This window comes from Rhipicephalus sanguineus, chromosome 10 (genome assembly GCF_013339695.2).
Source record: "Rhipicephalus sanguineus isolate Rsan-2018 chromosome 10, BIME_Rsan_1.4, whole genome shotgun sequence".
Classification (NCBI taxonomy): Eukaryota; Metazoa; Arthropoda; class Arachnida; order Ixodida; family Ixodidae; genus Rhipicephalus; species Rhipicephalus sanguineus.
Window position 1 is genome coordinate 105,010,033 of NC_051185.1, and position 23,239 is coordinate 105,033,271.

Consider the following 23,239-nt stretch of genomic DNA (forward strand, 5'->3'; position numbering starts at 1 on the left):
AAACCACCCGAGAGGATGTGACGTCACGGCACATGATCCGCTCCGGAGAGGCGTGGCATCTGCGCTCGCTCGGGTCCTCACCGCTGCGGTGCCACGCGACTAGGCCAAGGTTTAACGGCTGCTTCGCGGGCGCTTGGTCACCCAATCTCGCCATGGATAGCGCGTCGGAAGCGCCGTCTAAGCTTGCGGTTTCACGCATGCGACAGGCTGAATCCAGTCACCCAGTAGATTAGCAAGACGGCAGGATGCCAAATCTCATGCGAAGGCAAAGTTGCCTCGTGAAATACGAGACCTATGGTAGCCAAGATTCACTCGTAATAAAAATGTTGACCAAGCGCGTAAATGTGCCAACTTGACCCGCCGTCTGTGCTCGTAGTCTTTGCCAAGCCAAGCGATACATGCATTTCCCTCGTGGTAACTAGGCTTGGAAAAGTAAAACCTCAGCCAATTTTCGCATGCGATAGAGCAAGCAACCACGAAGACTAAAGGTAAACCGCGTAAAAGCTTCGAGCAGTTGCGGCGCCCTTGCTGAGTGACTTCAAATCTGCTGTGTCGGCAAAGCAGAGGTCCTTATCGCAAGAATCAGACCAGCCAGTGATGAGATCGCTTCGAAAGGAAAAGTTCTAAGCGCATCGCTTGATCCCGTGGTACGTCAAGAGTTAGGTGATAATAAAGCAATGACGTATGATACCGAATCGCGTACTTTAAAAAGGGAAGGTGAACCACTTTACAAAAATGTATTTGGTGTGGGTAATCGTAATTTGAGCCCTCCTGAATTCGAAAACCAATGTGAGAGTTCTCAGAAGTGAGAGCATTTTAGTTGGAAGACCGCAGTCGATGCAGCGCGGCTTGTTTTTGCGGCGCCGCGGCGTCTCGCTGTCTGTATACTGTTTCCGAGATAAAACGTGGATTTATCGCTGCAACAAAGACTGCGCATTCGCGGCTGTTATAAACGAGAAAGGCGTAGAAGGGCCTCCGTGATCTAAAGTTCGTGTCTTACCTTACCTAGAACAGCTGTCTTCTGCGGGTATTCTTTGCTGGCGCAGTTGAGAAACCACCGCGACCTGTCTTATCAAAATATTATAGTAAAAGATGTAGAAATAAATCGAAGTTTTAAGAGGAAGGGACCAACTTATAGGTCCCACTAATTTAATAATTTGCATCAGACGAATAAAGCATGCTTTCTCAACAGGTTTACTATGCTGAATTTATTTAAAAAGTAATAACACCTAGCGTTCTGGCATTGGCTCAGACTTCGCTTGTGAAAGGCGTCGATAATTTGTACTTTACCAACTTTAAATGCGTAGAAATTTCTACGTTTATAGCCTGGGCCAACTGGAGGGTAGACTTCATCCGTGTGTTCTGTCTCCCCTCTAGTCTGACCATAGCCTACTCAGCAAGAATACCTCTCCTTCATTAGCGTAAGATGAATTGCCCTTAATAAATAAAGGGTTCTTACTATTACAGCGACTACAGTAGCGTTTCCACTACCGTATTACAATTCCGTCTCTGCGAGCTACGATCAGAATACATTTTATTAAGCGAGCTGTTCGATGAGTACGGTAACCTGATGAGATGGCGAGATTCGATAGGTCTTGTAGAATAAGATATTTACCCGCTGACGACGACGTTAGGTACTGCCGTACTTACCGTGCCGTAAACCATAACTGGAAAAAAAAAAGTTCCCACTGCATATATTCCACGAAAAAAATTGGCCACGTATCTGTGTGCTTCGCTGCAAATGTCGTCGAAAGACGATAGAGGAGCGCTGCGTTAGAGTTACTGTATATGCTACCTTTGGGTAGCAGAGTTGCGCATAGGTCTGGCTAGCAACCATGGCTATGTCGCGAAGACTCACTCCGTTTTAGCACACCGGTCGACATGTTTGGCGTATCCAAGACCGGTGATTTACTTTAATGTGAATGACTACTGTCAATCCAGTTCGCTGCAGCGGTGCCATCGAGGAATACAAACCTTGGCCCCAGCGTCACCTTCTCCGCAACGCATGGCTGCTAGCGGTGTTTGGAAGACAGATGCGCAACTCTGCTACCTAAAGGTAGCGTATGCAGTAACTCTGCGCTATACTTCGGGAAACGAGCTTGTGCAGAGGGCACGGAGAGGAAAGTTCTTTGCTTCCTCCGTGGCAGAGGGCTTTCGTCGGCGCGTCGCGTGTTCAGCACATCCGTATTTTCAGCGCAGCTTAAGAAACTAGGGTCTCTAGAATTACGTATTCATGTATTTTCTATTAAAGGAACACACCATCTAATACTTACCTAGTGATGTTGCGCATCAGATATGCGTAATATTTACTTTTTGATCGACAACGTTCACAAGTATGAACAGCCGTACCAGTTCAAGCTGGGTGGGTGGTAAGCAAGTGGTTCAACTTTGGGCGGGAGGCTGAATCGAGTGACGTGCCGACAAACAGAAGGACAGACAGACCAAAATTTCTTCATTTAAGTATCCCAAGAAAGGCTATCGTCTTTAAAAAATCACAGCATATCCACGGAGTGAATGATGATGAGTGGGCGAAGCTGCGGAGGTTCATCGGTAAACCGTGAATCTTCCGTGAATTCTGCCCAGTACATCATCACCGACGTGAGATCGGGCGCGTTTATACTAAAGGTTCGATAAGAGTTATGACGACTTGCAGCTCACTTTAATTTTACATGTACGCTGTGAATTTCCATTGTTTAGAAAACCATTGCTTTAGAAAACATCTGGCGTCTTTCGTTAAGCAGCTGGCGTCTTTTCGTTTTGCTTTAGATACATGTGGCGTTCTTTCGTTTTGCTTTTACAAAATATCTGGCGTCTTTCGTTGGTTTATTTCATCAATCAACGGCGTTTTGAACAAAATTTTTATTGTTTATTCACGCACAGGAGAAATCTCACCAGGCACTACTTTGGAGGTAATCAATGGCTGCTAATGGGAATGAGAGACAGAAGAAGTCGGCTTTTAGCTAACACTTACACTTCTACTTCTACTAACGTTTCCTACTGGAACATGCCAATGGCTGCTAATGGGGAATGAGAGACAGAATTCGGCTTTTATTTAACGCGCACGCTGCCAATTTTTTATTGTTCAACAACGCACAGGAGAAATCTCCCACCGGCACCACCTTGGACGTCAAGATCTGGTCCTAGCGGTACGACTGGTTACGCACTACGAGGGACGAACGGGTGCCGCTTTAAGGAGCTTCGCCCCTAAAAAATTGTGAACAAAATCTTTAGGTGATCCCCATAATTCACTTAGATGCCTGGTAGTGGCACTCGCCCATCGGTTTTCGTGTGCCCTGGTATACACCTTAGTACCCATGGAGACATCGGCGGCGTAAGGCGTTTGATGTCAGTGAGCCCTCTGCTCCTCTTCAAGTTCACTGTACTGCGACGCACTCAGTAAAGCAACTGATGACGTGAGCATGTGAACTGACGCTGTCGGAGCAGTATAAGCAGCACGTGTAGGGACGTGCTTGCTGAGGCTACTATGTCACGGCATAGTCAGAAGAGCATTTAGTGACGTAAGCAGGCGTGCCTTCTTAAATGAGCCAGGGGAGGAAAAAGGGCGAGGCTCACGACAGCTGGCAAAGCAACGGAGAAAGTGCACCCAAAGCGAGCACAGTCCTGTTTTGTACGTTGCGCGAACGCTGTGTAACCCTCCTCTCAGCCAGCACGCCGTGAGGGAGTACCGCGAGAGAGCGTGCGGCAAGGAGGTCCTGACGTCGACGCGATAGATGATCGCCGTCCTTTAGCGTATTTTCAATTAAGACCCAATCTAATGCCCACTCTGTCATATACAACCCTTAGCTTAGCCTATTCCATCCCTCTTATGTACATTTTCGCAATTTTAGCAAACACGGCGACGACAACATAGCGCCGATTGCATGTTCCCGCCATCGGCGTTGGCGTCCCGGGGCGTCGGAGACGAGTGGTGGAAAGATCATCATCACGAGCTGACGTCACAAAATGGCGTAATGATGACGTCACTGATTGTTAAAATTTGTGATGTCATCATGGTGTCACTGTTACGCCACGTGACGTAACGTCCCATGATGACGTCATGACTTGACATCGTCGCTTGGTCAAAGGTGGTCCCATCACGGATGCGATCCTAAAGCAGGTGAGGTTCCTCCAATATTGGAGGCAGTGGAAAACCACGTTAGGTGCAGAAAGATGTCGAAGGGTGGCGGGGCAGGATGAATGCATCGACAGTGAAGAAAAAGGTGGCTTTCTCCTTCGAGTCGTCTTAAGTGAATGCATAATGGACCGTGTGAGCTTTTATTTAGTTTTAAACTTATTTATTTATTGCAACATACCTTACAAGCCCATTGAGTGAGGTTGTTTACAATGCAACCAAATGTAAACTTGCATGAAACATGGTTACAATGCAAGTGAATAATAATAATCAACATCATCAGCCTGTCTACGCCCACTGCAGGGCAAAGGCCTCTCCCATGTTCCGCCAATCAACCCGGTCCTGTGCTTTTTGCTGCCACGTTATACCTGCAAACTTCTTAATCTCATCTACCCACCTAATTTTCTGTCTCCCCCTCACGCGTTTGCCATCTCTTGGAATCCAGTCAGTTACCCTTAATGACCACCGGTTATCCTGCCGACGTGCTACGTGCCCGGCCCATATCCATTTCTTCGTCTTGATTTCAACTATGATGTCCTTAACCCCCGTTTGTTCCCTGACCCACTCTGCTCTCTTCCTGTCTCTTAAGGTTACACCTATCATTTTCCTTTCCATCGCTCGCTGCGTCGTCCTCAATTGAAGTTGAACCCTCTTTGTAAGTCTCCAGGTTTCTGCTCCGTAGGTAAGTACCGGTAAGATGCAGCTGTTATATACCTTCCTCTTGAGGGATAGTGGTAGATTACCATTCATGATTTGATAATGCTTGCCGAATGAGCCCCAACCCATCCTTATTCTTCTAGTTATTTCACTCTCATGGTTCGGCTCCGCGGTTACTACCTGTCCTAAGTAGACGTACTCCTTTACAACTTCCAGTGTCTCGCCACCTATCGCAAAGCGCTGTTCTCTGCCAAGATTGTTCCACATTACTTTAGTTTTATATATTAATTTTCAGACCTACTCTTCTACTTTTCGTATCCAGTTCAGTAATCATGAGCTGTAATTCGTCTCCCGCGTTACTCATCAATGCAATGCCATCAGCGAATCGTAGGTTACTGAGATACTCTCCATTAACTCTTATCCCTAACTCTTCCCAATCTAGGGCCCTGAAAACCTCCTGTAAACACGCGGTGAATAACATTGGAGAGATCGTGTCTCCCTGCCGTACGCCCTTCTTTATTGGGATTCTGTCGCTTTCTTTATGGAGGACTATAGTGGCTGTGGATCCGCTGTAGATGTCTTCCATTATGTTTATATAGGCTTCGTCGATGCCTTGACTCCGCAGTGCCTGCATGGCTGCTGATGTCTCCACCGAATCAAATGCCTTCTCGTAATCTATGAAGGCTACGTATAGGGGTTGGTTGTATTCCGCGCATTTCTCTATCACCTGATTGATAGTATGAATATGGTCTATTGTTGAGAATCCTGTACGAAATCCTGCCTGGTCCCTTGGTTGATTGAACTCAAATGTCGTATTAATTCTGTTAGCAATTAATTTTGTAACTAGCTTGTAGACAACGGACAGTAAGCTTATGGGCCTGTAATTTTTCAGGTCCTTGACGTCCCCTTTCTTATGGATCAAGATGATGTTGGCATTCTTCCAAGATTCTGGTATTCTCCCCGTCGAGAGGCACTTCGTATACAGGGTGGCCAGTTTCTGTAACATAATCTCTCCACCGTCTTTCAACAGGTCTGATCTTACCTGATCCTCACGAGCTGCTTTGCCTCTTTGCATTCCCTTTAGGGCTTTCTTTACTTCTCCTGTCAATACTGGTGGGATGTCAGATTCCTCTGCTCTATTACTCCTTCTTACGTTATCATCCTGAATGCCTCGGCTGCTGTACAGATCTCTGTAGAACTCTTCCGCTACCTCAACTATTCTATCCATATTGTTTGTGACCTTGCCTTTCTTGTCCCTTAATGCATACATCTGATTTTTGCCTATGCACAGTTTTGTCTTCATAGCTTTGAGGCTTCTTCCGTTCTTTAGAGCATGCTCAATTCTCTCCATATTATACTTTCTTATGTCGGCTACTTTACGCCTATTGATTAACTTCGAAAGCTTCGCCAGCTCTATTTTGTCTGTTGCATTTGAGGCTTTCATAGCTTGACGTTTCTTAATGAGGTTTTTCGTCTCTTGGGATAGCTTACCAGTATCCTGTCTAACGACTGTACCCCCGACTTCCACTGCACACTCCTTGATGTTACTAGTCAGATTATCATTTATTGCGTCAACGCTAAGGTCGGTTTCCTCGGTTAAAGCCGCGTACCTATTCTAAAGTGAAACTCTGAATTCCTGAACTTTCCCTCTCAGAGCTAGTTCATTAATCGGCTTCTTGCGTATCAGTTTTCTGCCGTTCCTTCCTCACGTCAAGTTGAATTCTAGATCTTACCATTCTATGGTCACTGCATCGGATCTTCTTAACTACTTCCACATCCTGTACAATGCCCGGGTGGCCGCACATTATGAAGTCTATTTCATTTTTAGTTTCGCCATTAGGACTCCTCCACGTCCACTTACGAGTAGCCCGTTTTCTGTAGAAGGTATTCAAGATGCGTAAATTATTGCGTTCTGCAAACTCTACTAGTAACTCCCCTCTGGCGTATCTAGAGCCGATGCCATATTCCCCAACTGCATGATCTCCAGCCTGCTTCTTGCCTACCTTTGCATTAAAGTCGCCCATCAGTACAGTATACTGTGTCCTTACCTTCCTCATTGCTGATTCTACGTCTTCGTAGAAGCGTTCAACCATTTGATCATCATGGCTGGATGTAGGCGCGTAGGCCTGTACCACCTTTATCTTGTACCTCTTATTAAACTTAATTACGATACATATCACCCTCTCATTAATGCTATAGTATTCCTCTATATTGCCAGCTATATCTTTATGAATAAGGAACCCCACTCCTAGTTCTCTTCTGTCAGCTAAGCCACGATAGCATAGGACGTGTCCGTTCTTCAGCACTGTATAAGCCTCCTGTGGCCTCCTAACCTCACTGAGCCCTATTACATCCCATTTAACACCCTCTAATTCCTCGAATAGTACAGCTAGACTCGCCTCACTAGATAAAGTTCTAGCGTTATACGTAGCCAATTCAGATTCCAATGGCGGCCTGTCCGTACCCAGAGATTCTTAGCACCCTCTGCTGCGTCGCAGGTCTGACCACCGCCTTGGTCAGTTGCTTCGCAGCCGCTGGGGACTGAGGGCCGAGGGTTAATTGGTGTATTCATGTGGGAGGTAGTGGCCAAGTACTACACCAGGGTGGCCAATCCTGCTCTGGTGAGGGAGTGCATTGCTGGCTGTGGTCGCCAGTGAGGCTGCACCCCAGGCCTTTTACACAATTCCATCATCACGCGGATTTTTTTTTAATCCGGTTGGGAATTGTCCGGCACCGGGATTCGAACCACGGACCCCTTGCATGCGAAGCTGATGCTCTACCACTACGCCATCGCTGCAACTGCATCGCTACCGAGTGCCGTCCAATAAACAGCTTAACAAATTGGTGGAGGTGGACGGCACTCGGCGACAATGCACTATGGCGACAGTCAAGGCAAAAGCACGGGCTCCGAGCGCGAGCGGCATTTAGAAGAGGACGACCCACTAGGAGCCGCTGAAGAGCGCAACCGTTAAGCAGTACCAATTGCTTCGCCACACACAGAAGGTATAGGGGATGCTAATTGTAGTATTTAGGGTATAAATGTGAAGAAAGTAAAGTGGACGAAAAGATAACTTGCCGCCGGCAGGGACCGAACCAGCGACCTTCGAATAACGCGTCCGATGCTCTACCACTGAGCTACGGCGGCGGTCATCTTCCGGTCACCTTTATGTGGTATATATGTGAATTTTTAAACCTAGGAGTGTTAGTCAGCGCTGATCGCAGCGATGACATCAAGTGCGGAACACTCTTTTTCTGCCAGTTGGCGTCATGTAGCACGTGATCCTTTTATGAGCTGGCAGCTGACCAATAACCCCTCGCATACTGCCTACAGGCATCAAGTCTGCCAGAACGAGACACTTGCTATGAATCAAGTATAGGAGATTACCATTAAGAGGTCGTTTTCATTTGTTAGACGCAATATTAATGAGAACAAACAGACAGTAATGCCACGGAAGGTATAGGGGATGCTATTTGTAGTATTTTGGGTACAAATGCGAAGAAAATAAACTGGACGAAAAGATAATTTGCAGCCAGAAGGGGCCAAACCTGCGACCTTCGAATAACGCGTCCGATGCTCTACCACTGAGCTACGGCGGCGGTCATCTTCCCGCCCACTTTATGTGGTATATATGTGAATGTTTAAACCTAGAGTGTTAGTCAGCGTTGATCGCAGCCATGGCGGCGAGTGTGGAACACTCCTTTTCTGCCTGCTGGCGTCACGTAGCACGTGACCTTTTTACGAGCTGGTAGCTGAACAATAATCCCTCGCATACTACTAAAGGCATCAAGTCGGCCAGAACGAGACCATTGCTATGAATGAAGGAAAGAAGATGACCTTTAAGGGCTCGTTTTTATTTGTTAGACACAATATTAATGAGAACTAGCAGACAATAATGTCACAGAAGGTATAGGGGATCATCCAGCGTCATCTATTGACCGCCACCAGACAGGGTGGCCAACCACATGAGAAGCGCTGGGGCCAGCGCCAGCGCAGCGTCGCGCAATGTATCATGAGTGAATAAACCTGATGCCTCACAAAGCAGTGTGCAGCTTTCGTCAATGTACTTCCAAGAGATATTCCTGAATATAGCTTTGATCTTTCCTTTCCAGCTTTGCCGTACGAAAAAAAAATAGACATTAAAGCCAAAGGTACATTTTTTATGCTACTTGTAACGCAGCATCAGCTGAGAACTTGTGGGCCACCCAGGGCACGGCGACGACTTAATAGATCCCGGGCGGGTGGCAGCGACGGCGCCATTGCGTAGGCAGAAGTCGCTTCCAGCCGCGCGCTAATTAGTTCCCCATTGATCGAAGTGCTTCCGGCGTCGACGCCGACGCTTCTGATATCTGGGACGTCACGTCTTTGCCAGCATCCCCGGTAGCGTCGGTGCCGAGTGACGCCGGGGACAAAACACCAGACGAGCACCGGCAAAAACCGTCCATGTGGTCCGGCCTTTAAGGCTCATACTCACGTCTACTCACACTCAGGAACCCATGCATGGTGATACTCGCGTGTACTCACACACAAGGGCATTCCCATTCACACTCAGTTTGCACTCATAGGCAATCACGGACACACTCATGTATACTCACCTCTTCCACGTTCATACACACGTCCGCTCACACTCGCAGGTACTCACTCGCGTTCATAATCGTTTCTCACACTGATCGGCACTCATGTTCAGTCTACCACCCACACTAATGGCTACACACTCGCACTCATACACGGGTCCGCTCACATTCATGAGTACTGACACACGTTCCTACTGACGCTTACAGTCATCGGTACTCATTCACGTTCGTGCTCAAATCTACCTAAACTAATCGGTGCTCACTCACGTTCATACTAACGCCTATTCACTCTCTTTTGTACTCACTCAGGATCATACTCACGGTCACTGACACTCAGGAGTACTCACTTACGTTCATACTCACGCCTACTCACACTCAACCGTAGTCATTCATGCTCAAACCCACGCCCTTCAAATGAGTGTGAGTGAATGTGAGTGAGCATGCCGAGCTGTGACGAAGGTGACGAGGCTACTATCAAGCTCCATATAATTTTCAAGAGACAGAAGCACGCTTTCAGGCGGCATAAGCATGCAGCCCTCTCATCAATTACCATCTACTTGGGTGATAAGTTATCTATCTTTTCCTACATCCCATGCGCCCGCTTTTTAAGGTATGAAGCCAAGTGCCGGAAATTTTTTTTAAAAAGCAATAATCACTAGATATTATCATTCTACGTTGTCAAGCACACCTTTTTATGAAGATGTGAGCAATATTGCCACGCGCAGGTCTTTTGCTATGTTTGTGTAACTGGTTCGTTGCAAGTGAGTGCTGTCTTGCGCGGGCCGCACCAGAATAACTGGGAACATTCCAGATTGCTGTAGATCATTTTGTCAAGACTGCGCACATGACCAAAATAGTCAAGATTATCCCAGAGCTTCTGCAACCACCATTGATAAGGCTAGAAAGTCCGATGCTTGATGTATAAAAGACGGTGCGTCCCAGCCATGCTCGGTTTTTTCGGCGGCCGATGCTCTGATCGCCGCTGTCAGTGTACGGTGTGTATTAACGCGATAGCGTTAAAGAGCTCGTATCGCAGGAATTCCGCCGTCGGCGTCGGGGCCGTTGGTTGTGAGCGAAAAATCATCATCTTGTCCGTGAGCGAAAAACGGAAAAAGCTGCAGATAAAATAAATAATAAAAATGTTGGGTCGGAGTGAGAATCGAACCCAGGCCGTCTGCGTGGAAAGCAGGTGTTCTACCACACAGCCACGCCTCTGCTTGGAGCTGCACTGAAAGTAACTTTCATGCTTCCCAAAAATACGCGTCCTGTATACAGGTGTCACAATACTAGATGTTATATCGCAGTAATATTGCGTGGTACAAGCGTACATTGCCATCGGGCGTCACACCATGTCAATATCATAACGACTTCGTGGTTTAAAGAGAGCCACCCATTACAAAAGGCACACACATTACTGCGCGTATTCCCTTAGGACCACGGAGTGGGTGCATCGCAACTTCGAAAAAGTTTCTCGCGCATAATTGCTCCTGGTTTAAAGCATGCTCCCCATTACATAAGGCACACACCTTAGTGTGCGCGTTCTGTTAAACACTCGTAGTGTTCGAACTGCGCACTAGGAACAGAATAGCGCTATCGCGTTCAACTCTTAAAGGCGAAGCTTAGGCGTCCCCCAATTTTTGCTGTTGTTTGACCTTCCGTTTCCCGGCCACAAGTTCGAACAAATAAAGAGTTTCATCCCAGACATGCCGACTGCTGCCTTTGTCGACGTCACGACTCCGTGACAATATAAAGAAAGTCCTATTTTTTGTTCATTTTTCATAATTAAAAATTTCGTTAAGAAGGCGCCTCACGCGAACAGTCCTAACTCAAATTCCACTAAACAAAAATACCTCATTTTTCGCGGAGACATAACAGAATGATTGCCCAGTGCAATTAAGCAAAACAAGTGAGATCAAATGAGTACTAAAGTTATAATAATTAAATAACCAAAACATTATGCACTAACACTAGGTGCACCTTTGTATAACAGGCAGCAATATTAAATCTTGTGGCACGGCTTTGGTTATTGAGGTTCATTGCACACCCACTAATGCGATAAAGAAGTGTGGCAAGTTTTAATGAAAAATCTTCATTAGCAAAAACGTTATGAATGTTCGCGACGAAAAAATACCACAAAAGTCTGGTCTGAAAAAATCTGCGAAAAGTATCTGAAACATGTGCAGCGCTTACACAAGGTGACCAAGAGTCCTAATATTCTCAATATTTGTGGCTATTTCCATCCTGGAAATTACTCTTGTGTGTCATTGCTCGAGCGGCAAATTCTCTTTATTTCTAGCTTGCTTTGCAGCACCAGTGCCGTGATAGGACGCTTTCGCGATGCGGTGCCAATGGTTTCGAGGCAGGTTTTTGCTGCATAGAGGACAGGCTCGAAGCCAACTTGCTTCAAAATATCAAATGTCTTTCTGTTGCCATTATTAAAATGACACACAGCATCATACAAAGCAAACTTAATGGTTTACAGGCTCACGTACGCGTCATTCAAGTGCACGACGTTGCGCGTCCACCTGGAGAGAAGGTTATCACTTTTAATATTGAAAATGATGAGTTTGCAATGCCATTAGAGCATTATTACATGTTCGCACTTGACATGGTTTCAAATAACCAGCAAAGTACTACATATCAAGCTAATGTTATGATGCACACACAACTCGCACTTTCAGTTTTCGGTTTCGTATATGACGGGTGGTCTAACATTTTTGCTTGTATCTTTGGAAAGATACTGCGTAACAGAAACCTTATGCAGCAAAAAAATGGGCGAAAAATTGTGCATTTAACATCACCACAACCAAAAAAAATCACATTTTGAAAAAAAAAATTGCTTTTTCCACTTGGCTTCATGCCTTAAGTACAGGTATTTCTGACTACTAGTCCAGGCGTCACATGAACGTTTATAAAGAATTATAAAGTTCTTTGGCAGGGCCCGTTATACCGCACTGTTTACGATGTAGCCAAATCAGATAGAAATATATTCTAGCTGCGTGAGTTCCTCGATGCGTACGTTAACCTGATTAGATGATGAAAGCGGTGAGTAGCAAGTTTTTGTACTGCGTATACTGCGTCCGGTACTACGTGTCACACGTAAGAACAGCACGTTCCGCATGAAGCGCATGCGCAGAATTTTCTGAGGCAACTCTATCTGAAATATGGCGTTATTACGTGCTCAACGCCGTAACGGACGCAATGTACGCAGTACCAGGTCCTTTCAATACTTTTGCAGCAGTTCTAAAACTCGCCCTTACAGGCTTTGCAAGATTAAACACCCAGAAGCAGACCACAACAGTACCGTTGTCCGCACTCACCATACGTTACACTAGCACTGCTGAAAAGCCTAATGCATATATAAAGCGAAGTAAATTCTTGAGATAAAGCTTGGCATGCGCGTGCCTCACATTTTATTTATCTTTCTTTCTTACTTTCTTTCTTTCTTTCTTTCTTTCTTTCTTTCTTTCTTTCTTCTTTCTTCTTGCTTTCTATCCTTCTTTCTTTCTTTCTTTGTTCAGCATTGTGCAATGCTCTTTCCTATTTATTTCCTTCTTCCATACCGGGAATTGGACTTTCACCCACGTGCGTAAAAGCGCGACACTTCAGTTACTGCAGGAAACAACTACGGTCATGCGTGAACCAATGAAATGCAACGATGAAAGTAACAAGAATCTGTGGCGACGTAAAATTACAAGTGGCCTCGATAAACGATCACATCTGCACATCGGAAACCGCTGAGCGCCGACGAGCCCACGATCAACAGCGCATCAGTTATTGGGAAGCGGCGCATACGAATAATCATGCGACCAACGGGCATTCGAGGGTCTCATTTGTGTAAACGTGCATTTCTCTAAAATCCCTGGCACCGGGTTTTTCGCGAAATATGTCGCCGGCGCAGCTACCGAAATCTAACTCATACACGCTTCGCTTAAAGAGCGTTGGCGTTAGTTTGTTTCGAACCTACACGACCACATGTCTAGGAAGCACGGTGTAAGAATATTCAGGTGTTGACACTGCGCGCGCCTAGGCGGCCAGAAAATGTTCCGTCGTCGGTCCGTTGAGCGGTGCGCCATCTAATGGCTTGAGGCTGAGATGCGCCCGCGAGTAGCCGAATCACGCTGGTGCTGCGTTAGCTGCGTCATCGCCGCAGCGCTCGCCATGCCCTCTCCTGTTGCTCTCTCGATTTCGCCCCTCGACGCCGCTTGGCGGATGCACATTATCCAGCAAAATGGCACAGCAAAATGCACGTTATCAGCAGCATGCGCGTTGCTATGGAGACGACTGCCCCGCTTTTCGTAGCGCCCTGCAAGACGGCGCCGATGAAACTGCAAGTCATCTCATAAGAAACCGAACATTATCTGGACGCGCGTGGATTGCGGTTTCCCATGCGTTGGGGGAAGAGTGTCATCACCTGAGTATATTCTTACACCGTGCTAGGAAGCCACCGTGCGCCTTTCTCCCGATGAAGAAGCCGCCCGACTTGAGCGTCACCGACAGCTTACGCGAGAAAGGGCATGTCGTCGCCGAGCCAACCGCGATGTTCGTGCAAGGGAGGCCGAAGCTAAACGACAGCGGAGGGAAGACTTAAAAAACAGATAAGTACGATACAGCCGCATGAAGGACGGGCACAAGCCTTGCTGTTTCGACAGCGTTGGCGAAGTGGAGTTGGCTGGACTTTTTTTTCTACTCCGAGTAGGAAGACGCAGAGGCGCGATTTTGCGATGGCGTTCGTGAAATAAACGCGCGCGTCCCTCCGACCACGTGTCAACGGCGCCTGAAATCGCGCCATGCGGTTCCACCTTAGAGCGAAGCCGTAAGCGCGCGAGTGTATGCGATTGAGCGAGCAAGAATATCATCATCATTTTTCCTATCATTATCACCAGTTAGCTTCAACATCATTCCGATAATATTCATCACCATTTAGCATCGTCATCATTATTTCGAGCATTGTCATTGTGTTTTATTTACTGATCTATTCCTCCCCACTCTGGTCACGCTACCTGCGGGACGCCTATTACTGCTACTACTACGCTGACGACGACGACGGTACATGGTAGAATTAGACAGTTTAGCTGTAGAAATACATGGCAACAATACAACGAGAATGACACATACATCAACAAGCCACATCAAAACCTACAAATAAAGTAATGACATGCCACCGTGGCAGGAGCTGAGGCCCATCTCCTGAAAGCCGTCGAAATAGCGAAGCTGATGCCCCTCTTCGTGAGGCTATTGACTTTCTATGTTTTTAAAGCTTTTTCTAAGCATTTCTTTATTCTGCAAGTTCTTTAAAAGCATTTATATGTTCTAGAAGTCTTTTCCAAGTATTTGTATATTTTAACATTATTGAAACGCAGCACGCGATTCCAGCATTAAGTTGCTAGTACCATACATGGGCGCGTGTTCGCAGACAGAGATCCCGACATAGCTGCTCGAGGAAACGTAATACTTCAAGTAGAGATGACGAACTGCTTATTAATAACCAGCCACAATGGTCGAACTGGTTATGGCGATTGACTGCTGACTAACCACCAGAACATAGATCCTGGGAATGCTGCTGGAGCCAAGCAATACTTGGCATCTCCTACCGTCTGAAAAAACACAGCCGCAGTAATCGCTCTAGCAAACCTTGCCAGTTTTACACAAGTATATCGCTAACTTCTGATCTACAAAAATGCTGAGGCCACATTGTTAAGTCATTATCCGTGAAAAAGATCTCTTTAATCTAATGTTTGTTTGAAATGCGTCTTGAGAGGGCAACAACGTAATATTATGGGTTATATTTTGCGTTAAGGGCCCTTTGAAGATGTAATTCCAGTGCAGACTTCCGCCTTTCTTAAGCATGCTCAAGGACTCACCGTAGGCGAATATTAAAAAAAAATCGAAATATGTTTATTCTTTGGTCAATATGCAGGACATTTCTTAACGATACTGCTTACACGACACATTCTCGCGAATTTCGATTGAGTCAACACTACCAGGTTCGCGACACCAATTGACGAGCAACGGCGACCCCAACGGAGACCGCACACATCCTCAGCTTTCTGCCTGAAGTGAATGTCTTATAAACGAAATCTCCCCGCGAAAAGAAAAAAGATTGTGGAAGCGACCCTAATCCTTGTCTAAGGTGTCTGGTAGTGGCACTCGCACGTCGGAATTCGTGTGCCTTGGTGCATTAAAGTGGCGAGTTGGGTTTTCTTGGTACATAACGTTGAAAAATAATACAGCGCAATACACGCACACATGCACACACAGAGACAGATAGAGACGCAGACGCAGAGACGCACAGGCACCCACACGAAGACATTTCAGAAGTCATAGCTTCACACTGAAAGACTGCGCAACGCTGGGTATACCCAGCCCCTCCTCATTTCGATCGCAGAGAGCCTTCTCGAGAAAATGCGCAGCAACCTTAAACGTGTGAACCCAGCGCACCGTTCAGGCAGAAGGTAGCTGTGGTAAATCATTCTGGTTGACCTCCTTAATTGCCTTTTTTTTCTCATTTTATTACCTCTTTCACTCTCTCTCTTTCTATGTGTGTGCACAATCTTTCACGGAACCTGGAAATGATGGTCCGCCGGTATAACGCGAGTCATACCCAGGGCACTGCACAGGCTGTCTAATCTCTGCAGTATGGCTGACCGGACGCAAGGATATAGCAGGTCGGCGCCATAAAGCACTGGCAGCCATTTGTTGGATGCGCAGACGGGGTGATGTATGAAATTCCCTTAAAGTGCGGAAACGTGTATGCTAGCCAAACTGAAAGATGCGTGAACGAATAGTATCAGGGAGCATGCCAACAACGTGAAAAATGCTCGCAAGGCAAACAATTTTCATAGTTTCCTGGCTGGCCATTGTATATAAACTGGCAGGATTGGTCATCCCACCTAAAACACTCCTGTGTTTACGAGCAAAAACCCGCACTACTCGAGAAATCGTAGAAAGGGAACGTATTACCTATCTCAGGGAGGGATGTGTAAGCCTGCCATCCATACACCTCTCAGATAAAGGCACGGCGTACTTACGCATCTGCAGTTGATGATGTCCGTTTCAGACAGCAAGTACGAATGTCTGTGTATTTTTTTACAATAAAATTTGTTGCAAGTTGAGCCCACGTCCTTGTCGTTTTCGTTGCGTCCGTGTGTTTTTTGCACGGCTATTTCTCTGAACCCTGCTGTATTCCTTCGGTTAACATTGTGTTTCGTGCGCTGCCGAAACGGATCTCAGAGGCAAGGTACAAAGAAGCGGCTCGTAGAGATTTCCTCCTCCCGGTGCTGCAATGATCCCAGCTGCTCAGAATATTTCAATGAACTCAATAAATTAATTCCCATTAACTCTCCTGAGAGTTACTTCGCCCTCAGAATGAGTTAAGCTTTGCCACGATATCAAATGTATGTGATATAACTCTTTAACCAGAACCGTCATTTCTTTTTAGAAGACATGTTCGGGATATTCATAAAACAGGAAGGACGTGCTCGACCGGATATGCTTCGCAGAGGAACAAGAGGGACACTCTGTGTTGGGGCCATTGTGAAGGCCATAGGAAGGGGATTTCGCGGAGAGTGCATTGTCGGGCAGAGCTTCAACCGGGTGAGAGCACAGTGCTGCTAATAATAATATTGTTCGTTTGTTTGTTTAGTTTACTTAATTATTCTCATACGCCGCGGCCCGATTTGTGGACTGCAGTACATAAAATATGTACTTAAGTATGGAACTGCTTTTGTTAAGGGAGCGATTGAGATCAGTGTCTAGAACGTGTGGTTCGCTAGAAAAAGTGAAATGAGCTAGCTTAATTTGTGCCTTACTAAGGAAGAGCTGTATGTGGGTGTCTGTAAAGTTGTCGCAGTTGAATGCAGCTGTACCTGTACACAATTATCAAAGAGGCGCTTGACTTACATACGATTCAGAGAAATATGGGTACTCTACCATAGGACACTGTGAATAATGGACGATGGAAAGTACGGTGTGCTGTAACAGCAGTAGCACTGAACTCGGCATTCTACTGCTGGAGCCAAAGACGTGCCATCTCCTACATCGCATCAAACGCACCCGCAGCAATCACTACAACAAACCATGCGAGTTCCACTCAAGTATTTTACGTCGGATCACCAAAAATGCCAGGACAGCATTATTAAGTCAATCTTCGTTAAAAAATTTCTTTATTTCATTTTGCCTAGAAGTGCGTCTTGAGAGGCATAGCCGTGCGCACACGGGGTGGGGCAGGGGGGCGGCCGCCCCCCCTAGTCGCCTAAGAGGGGGGTGTAAAATGTGCCCCATATATTGAGCCCCCAAGTTATCTAAGAGGGGGCGGCGCAAAATCTGCCTCGTAGGTTGACTTAGTAGGGGTGGGGGGGTTGCGATGAACCTTCACTCCCCTAATGGGGGACACCGCGCACGCCTATATTTAAAGGGCAACAACTTAATATCATTGGTCAAGTTTTGCCCTAAAGCACTTTTGAGCACTTTATTTCCGTGCCCATTTTAAACTTTTAAAGCATGCTCATATACTCATGTTTTTTTATGAAGCCTATAATATAGCGTTCATTGTTCTTTGCCATGACTTGCATCGTTCGACCCGGATCACTTGTCGTTGTTGACTAAGTAGGCCTACATGAAAGAAAAAAAACCGTGTGGATTTGCTCTACATTTCTTTTTTTGCCAGCCCAGATACAACGATAAGTTAGTATAACTGTTTAGAAAAAGTTTATTTACACTATGTACAAAAACAAAAACTTGATAACGCTATGCTCATCAGGGGTCCATACACATCGGTACAGCTATGTGCCACGTCAAACATCACTACCTTGTAGCGAACACATCATTACACTAATATACATGACTAAGATGTGATATGGAGTACAAAACAACTCAGTGGAATACCGTGAAACAATGGATACGATGATACAATAGATGCACTGGAACACAGTAGGTTACAGACGAAAGTGATAAACATGGATCGTGAGAGTAGGTAGACAAGAGCATCAACAACGACTCCATGGGTGCTGTCTAGCACCACGTCGGTCGAAATGTAAATTGTTCCCTTTCGTGTTCGACGTCGACAAAGGGGCACGACCAATGCCGCAGAAACCCGCACTCCCCTAGGAAGAAGCGCTCCTCAGAGAGGAAGGCGAGGATCTCGTGTCTCATTCGCCCCATTATCATCATCATCATCATCATCCCTTAAGGGCCGTGGGTTGGGCATTACATAAGGGGGGGGGGAGTATTGAAATATGCATACAAGGTCACATTTACAAAGGAAAAAAGCACGTTAGCTCTGGCACTGCTACGAAACCGAAAGTAAAAACAAAAATGACACATGCTACGCGTTTCTGCATGCGTTTGCAAAGTATTTGCATTGTGGTTGACATGCACAAAACAGAGAAAAAAAAGAAAACTAATAACAAACAAATAAACGAAACAAACATAATAGTACGTGTTTACAAAATGATAGATGGACTGGTTTTGTAAGCAGGATCTACAATAACGAGTGGTTTCGTTATACATTGTTACGTAGTCGAGGACAGTGATAGTATATAACTTTAGAGGTACAACATTTACGAAAGAATAAAGAATAAAAAGGTACAGTACAATATTGCAACGGGTATGAGCCGAGCTAGAAGAAGAGGAAGAAGACGCTAAAGGCGCACGCTTCCTTCTGGTCGTGCCACGGAGTCTGCGATTGGAAATACTGAGAGTCATGCACGACGAAGCAACCGCTGGTCATTTGGGGTTCATCAGAACTTTGAACCGGATACAGGAGCGATTTTACTGGCTCAGAATGCGAGACACAGTCAAACACTATGTCGCAAGTTGCGAACAGTGTCAACGCTACAAGCGCCCTCCGACTTCTCCGCCGGGTCTACTCCAACCACTATCACCGCCTCGTCTACCATTTGAACAAGTGGGTATTGATCTTCTAGGCCCATTTCCACGATCATCCAACGACAATCGATGGGTGATAGTATGTGTCGACCATCTGACTCGTTACGCAGAAACGGCGGCCATACCATCTTCGACAGCTGCGTGCGTCGCAATGTTTTTGCTTCGATTTATCATTCTTCGGCATGGTCCTCCCCGTGTGATCATTAGTGATCGTAGTCGTCAGGTCGTCGCGGACGCCGTAGAAGAACTGGTTCGTCTGTGCAATTCGCAGTTCCGTCATTCATCGCCTTATCACCCTCAGACGAATGGGCTTGTAGAGCGTACGAACAGAACTCTGACTAACATGTTGGCCATGTACGTATCTTCCGACCACAAAGACTGGGACGATGTTCTCCCCTTCATCACATATGCGTACAATACTGCAAAGCATGAGACGACCGATTACAGTCCATTTTACCTCCTTTATGCACGTCCACCGCAAAGCTGCATCGACACGATACTACCGTTTGACTTTCATAGCGACTACTCTGTCGCGCAGACGCTGTGTCTTGCCGAAGAAGCCCGGCGTATTGCTCGCCTTCGTACTGTGGCATCGCAGCAGCGATCGAAAGAACGCTATGACAGCCGCGATCAGACTGTCTCGTACTGCAAGGGAGACTTTGTGTGGTTGTGGACCCCGCAGCGTAAACGGGGCTTATGCGAAAAGTTTTTAGCCCAGTACACGGGTCCATTCGTCATCGTTGATCGTTTGAGCGATTTGACGTACGTGGTGGCACGCTTGACGTCAGCTGGCCGTCGGTCAAGCCGGACCCAGCTGGTACATGTTGCCCGTCTCAAGTCGTTTCACCCTGCACACTTCTCAGTGATTCAGACTCGCCCAGCGGGCTTCGTCTGGGAACCGGGGAATGCAACGGGTATGAGCCGAGCTAGAAGAAGAGGAAGAAGACGTGAGCTGGTTGAGCCTACCGACGCCATCATTACCTGACCATCAACCTCGCCCTGTAAATAAACATAATTCAACCGTACCCGTAACAATATATTTAATATACACTTGGAAAAAGCAGCAGCTTCACAGTAAGCTTCCACTTTCTTGTGTGAGTCGGTTGAGTACAGGTGTATGCTGTCGGTCAAATTCATTTTGCTAAGTGAGCTGATACTAGCTGCCTGAATTTGGAATTGTCACGTTGATGTACTATTGATTCGGTAAGCGAGGTCCATTCTTCTGTGGGCAAAGGCAAGAAAGACTTATTGAATGCGGTTGTAGAGCCAGTTATACGCTGCACACTCTTGGAATTGAAAAGTCGACGTGATGTTCGATGAGGTGCTAATGAAGTGGAGGTTCGAAGATCAGGGCGATTATGATACAGGTTGTGAAACAGTGTCAGACGCAGTGTCTTTCTTCGTTGGGCTAAGGAGTCGAGACCGATGGATGATTTGATGTCACTAATGGTGACCCAACTATTACACTCAGAACTGATGAAGTGAGCGGCCCTATTTTGGACGCTTTCTAATAATTCAATAAAGTAGTTTTGATGTGGACTCCATATAGCGCAGGCATATTCGAGTTTAGGTCTGACGTATACCTCATAGGCAGGTTTTCGCATGTTACTCGGAGATATACCTTAACGAAATCTACCCGCATAAGTACCCTGACGCTTCCTGCACCGCATGTGGTCAGGAGGTCGCTACCCTAGCTCTCACATGCTCTTGGAGTGCGGGTCGCTAGGCCCAACCTACAGCAAGCCCAGATGGGAAGCCATGCTGCACAGCCCGAAGCCGCAAGATCAAATCCTGGCCGTCCGATACGCCCGCGACAGAGCCCACACGCTAGACCTGTCGGTCCCCACGTGGGAATAGCCGGGTGGGCGCGGGGGACGTTCTTCCCCACGTCTGTAACGGACCACAATAATGTTGTTCTCTCTCTCTCTCTAAAGAAAGGGAGCGTTTAATGAAGCCAAGTGTTTTCGATGTATCTGCCACTAATTTCGTGATGTGTTCGGACCAACTGAGCTTGTCAGTGATAAGGACACCTAGATAACGGTACGAATTTACGCCTGAAAGAGCTGTGGAGTTTAAAGTGTATGAATATTCTAGGGTGGAATGCTTTCGTACATATCGGCCAGAAAGCACGCCGGCGGCAATTTCCAGCCGTGGCCTCGCATTTGTTTCGCCAAAGGCTGAACAGCCTCGCAACGATTAAAAGCGGCACCCGCACCGAAATCGGCTGTCCGCCACGAATGGTCGCACACCCTGTCCACGGAAACCTGCATGAACAGCGCGCATTCAAGTGTCGCGTGACGGTTAGTTTCACCCGCAGTGCAGTTGCTGCAAGTGGAGACGCGCACCACTTGTCGACGCTGCAACCGATGTCGAGCGGGGAGTAGGCCCCAGCCCAACCGCCAAACAAAGTCACGGAGATGGCCTGACGACGCAGCTGCAGTTATCCGTTTCATGGGCGGTTCATTATAAATTGGCGGTGCTAGGGAACCAAGGGCAGCAGAAGGGCGGTCATTGTGTCCACCACATTAGCTTCCGTGACCTCTATCTCTGGACACGTAGCCTCTAGACGTCGGTGAAATGTCAGAAGGGCTAGATACAAAAACGGTAGTTGAGTTGACTGGGGATTGTGGTTTATAAGGCTAGCCGGCATCAAGACACGTAGTAATGGCGCAAGGTGGTAACGCGCCAGGGTCTGTTCGTATTGTATTCTCTATAAAGTGCGCAGGCAGAAGATAGAATCGGTGAAAGAAACATCGGGCAACGCAAAGCCGCCGTGGTCTCGCGATCGAGCTAACGTCGGAGGAGATTATAATTACGTGCCACCAGACCAGTAACACGAATTGATGCAACTTTTCACTTTATTTGAGACGCGAGAGACTTTCCTTGTGATGCTCGAGACGCGGGGTTTTAGAGTATGGCAAAGGTACCAAAACTTTCCTAGATAAACCAATTGAGATAAGTACCGGCGTTCCAAAAGGAGAAATCACATTGTTTGGCAACTGTCACATAATTTTCGAGTGTTTGTAGAACGAATGAACAGGTGTTGTCATGTACAACGAATGCATTGAATGTGACGCCGAGGATCGTAGTGGTAGGAGACCATTATGAAGGCGACGTCATACTCGCATGACCGCTGTGATTGCCAATAAAGAAATCTTGGCTTTTAAGAAGTTTAACCTTGCAGCTGAGATTATGCCGAAATCACGAAAAGTATAAAGAGCATCCTCCAGCGACTGTTCATTATGGATATATAGGGTAATATCATCAGCATATGCAGTGACATTTACTCCGTATCACCAGGTAGGGGTAAGCGTCGAATCTGTGGGTCACGTTCTAAGGCCCTTAAAATGGGTTCTAATGCAAGGACAAAGAGAATGCACGGATAGAAGACGTCCAACGGACCCCTCGCGTGACTTGAAAGGGGTGAATGTCACTGAAATCTATGTAAAGGGTACTTTCTGAATTGGTATACATGGCGTGAAGGAGGTGAATGACTTTGTCCGGGAAACCGAATGCATGTAAAACGTTTAGAAAGTAGTCATGCTCAATAAAATCAAAAGCCTTTTCCTGATCTAAGGAAACCAGCAGCCCTTGGGCACATCGGCCAGTGGTGTACTGAACGATGTTGCGCGTTAACCATGTATGGGTGGGAATGTCTTGCCCCGGAATGGAACAGAACTGCTGAGGAGCGATTATCGATGGAAGGGACGGAGTGAATTGGCGCACCAGGATGTTGGCCAATAGTTTGCAATCTACATTAGGAAGGGTAATAGGGCGCCAATTTTCCGGTCGCGTGTACAATGTGTCTTTCTTGGGTACTAGCGTATTACGGCCTCTATAGAAACAAATCGGGAGGTAAGATCTTGGAAATATTTACGAATGACGCGTGACATAAATGGGCCAGCGATAGGTCAGAACTGTACGCAAAACTCAGCAGGAAGTCCGGCAGCCCCGGGGGCCGAACTGTTTTTCATTGCGTCTAACGCGCCC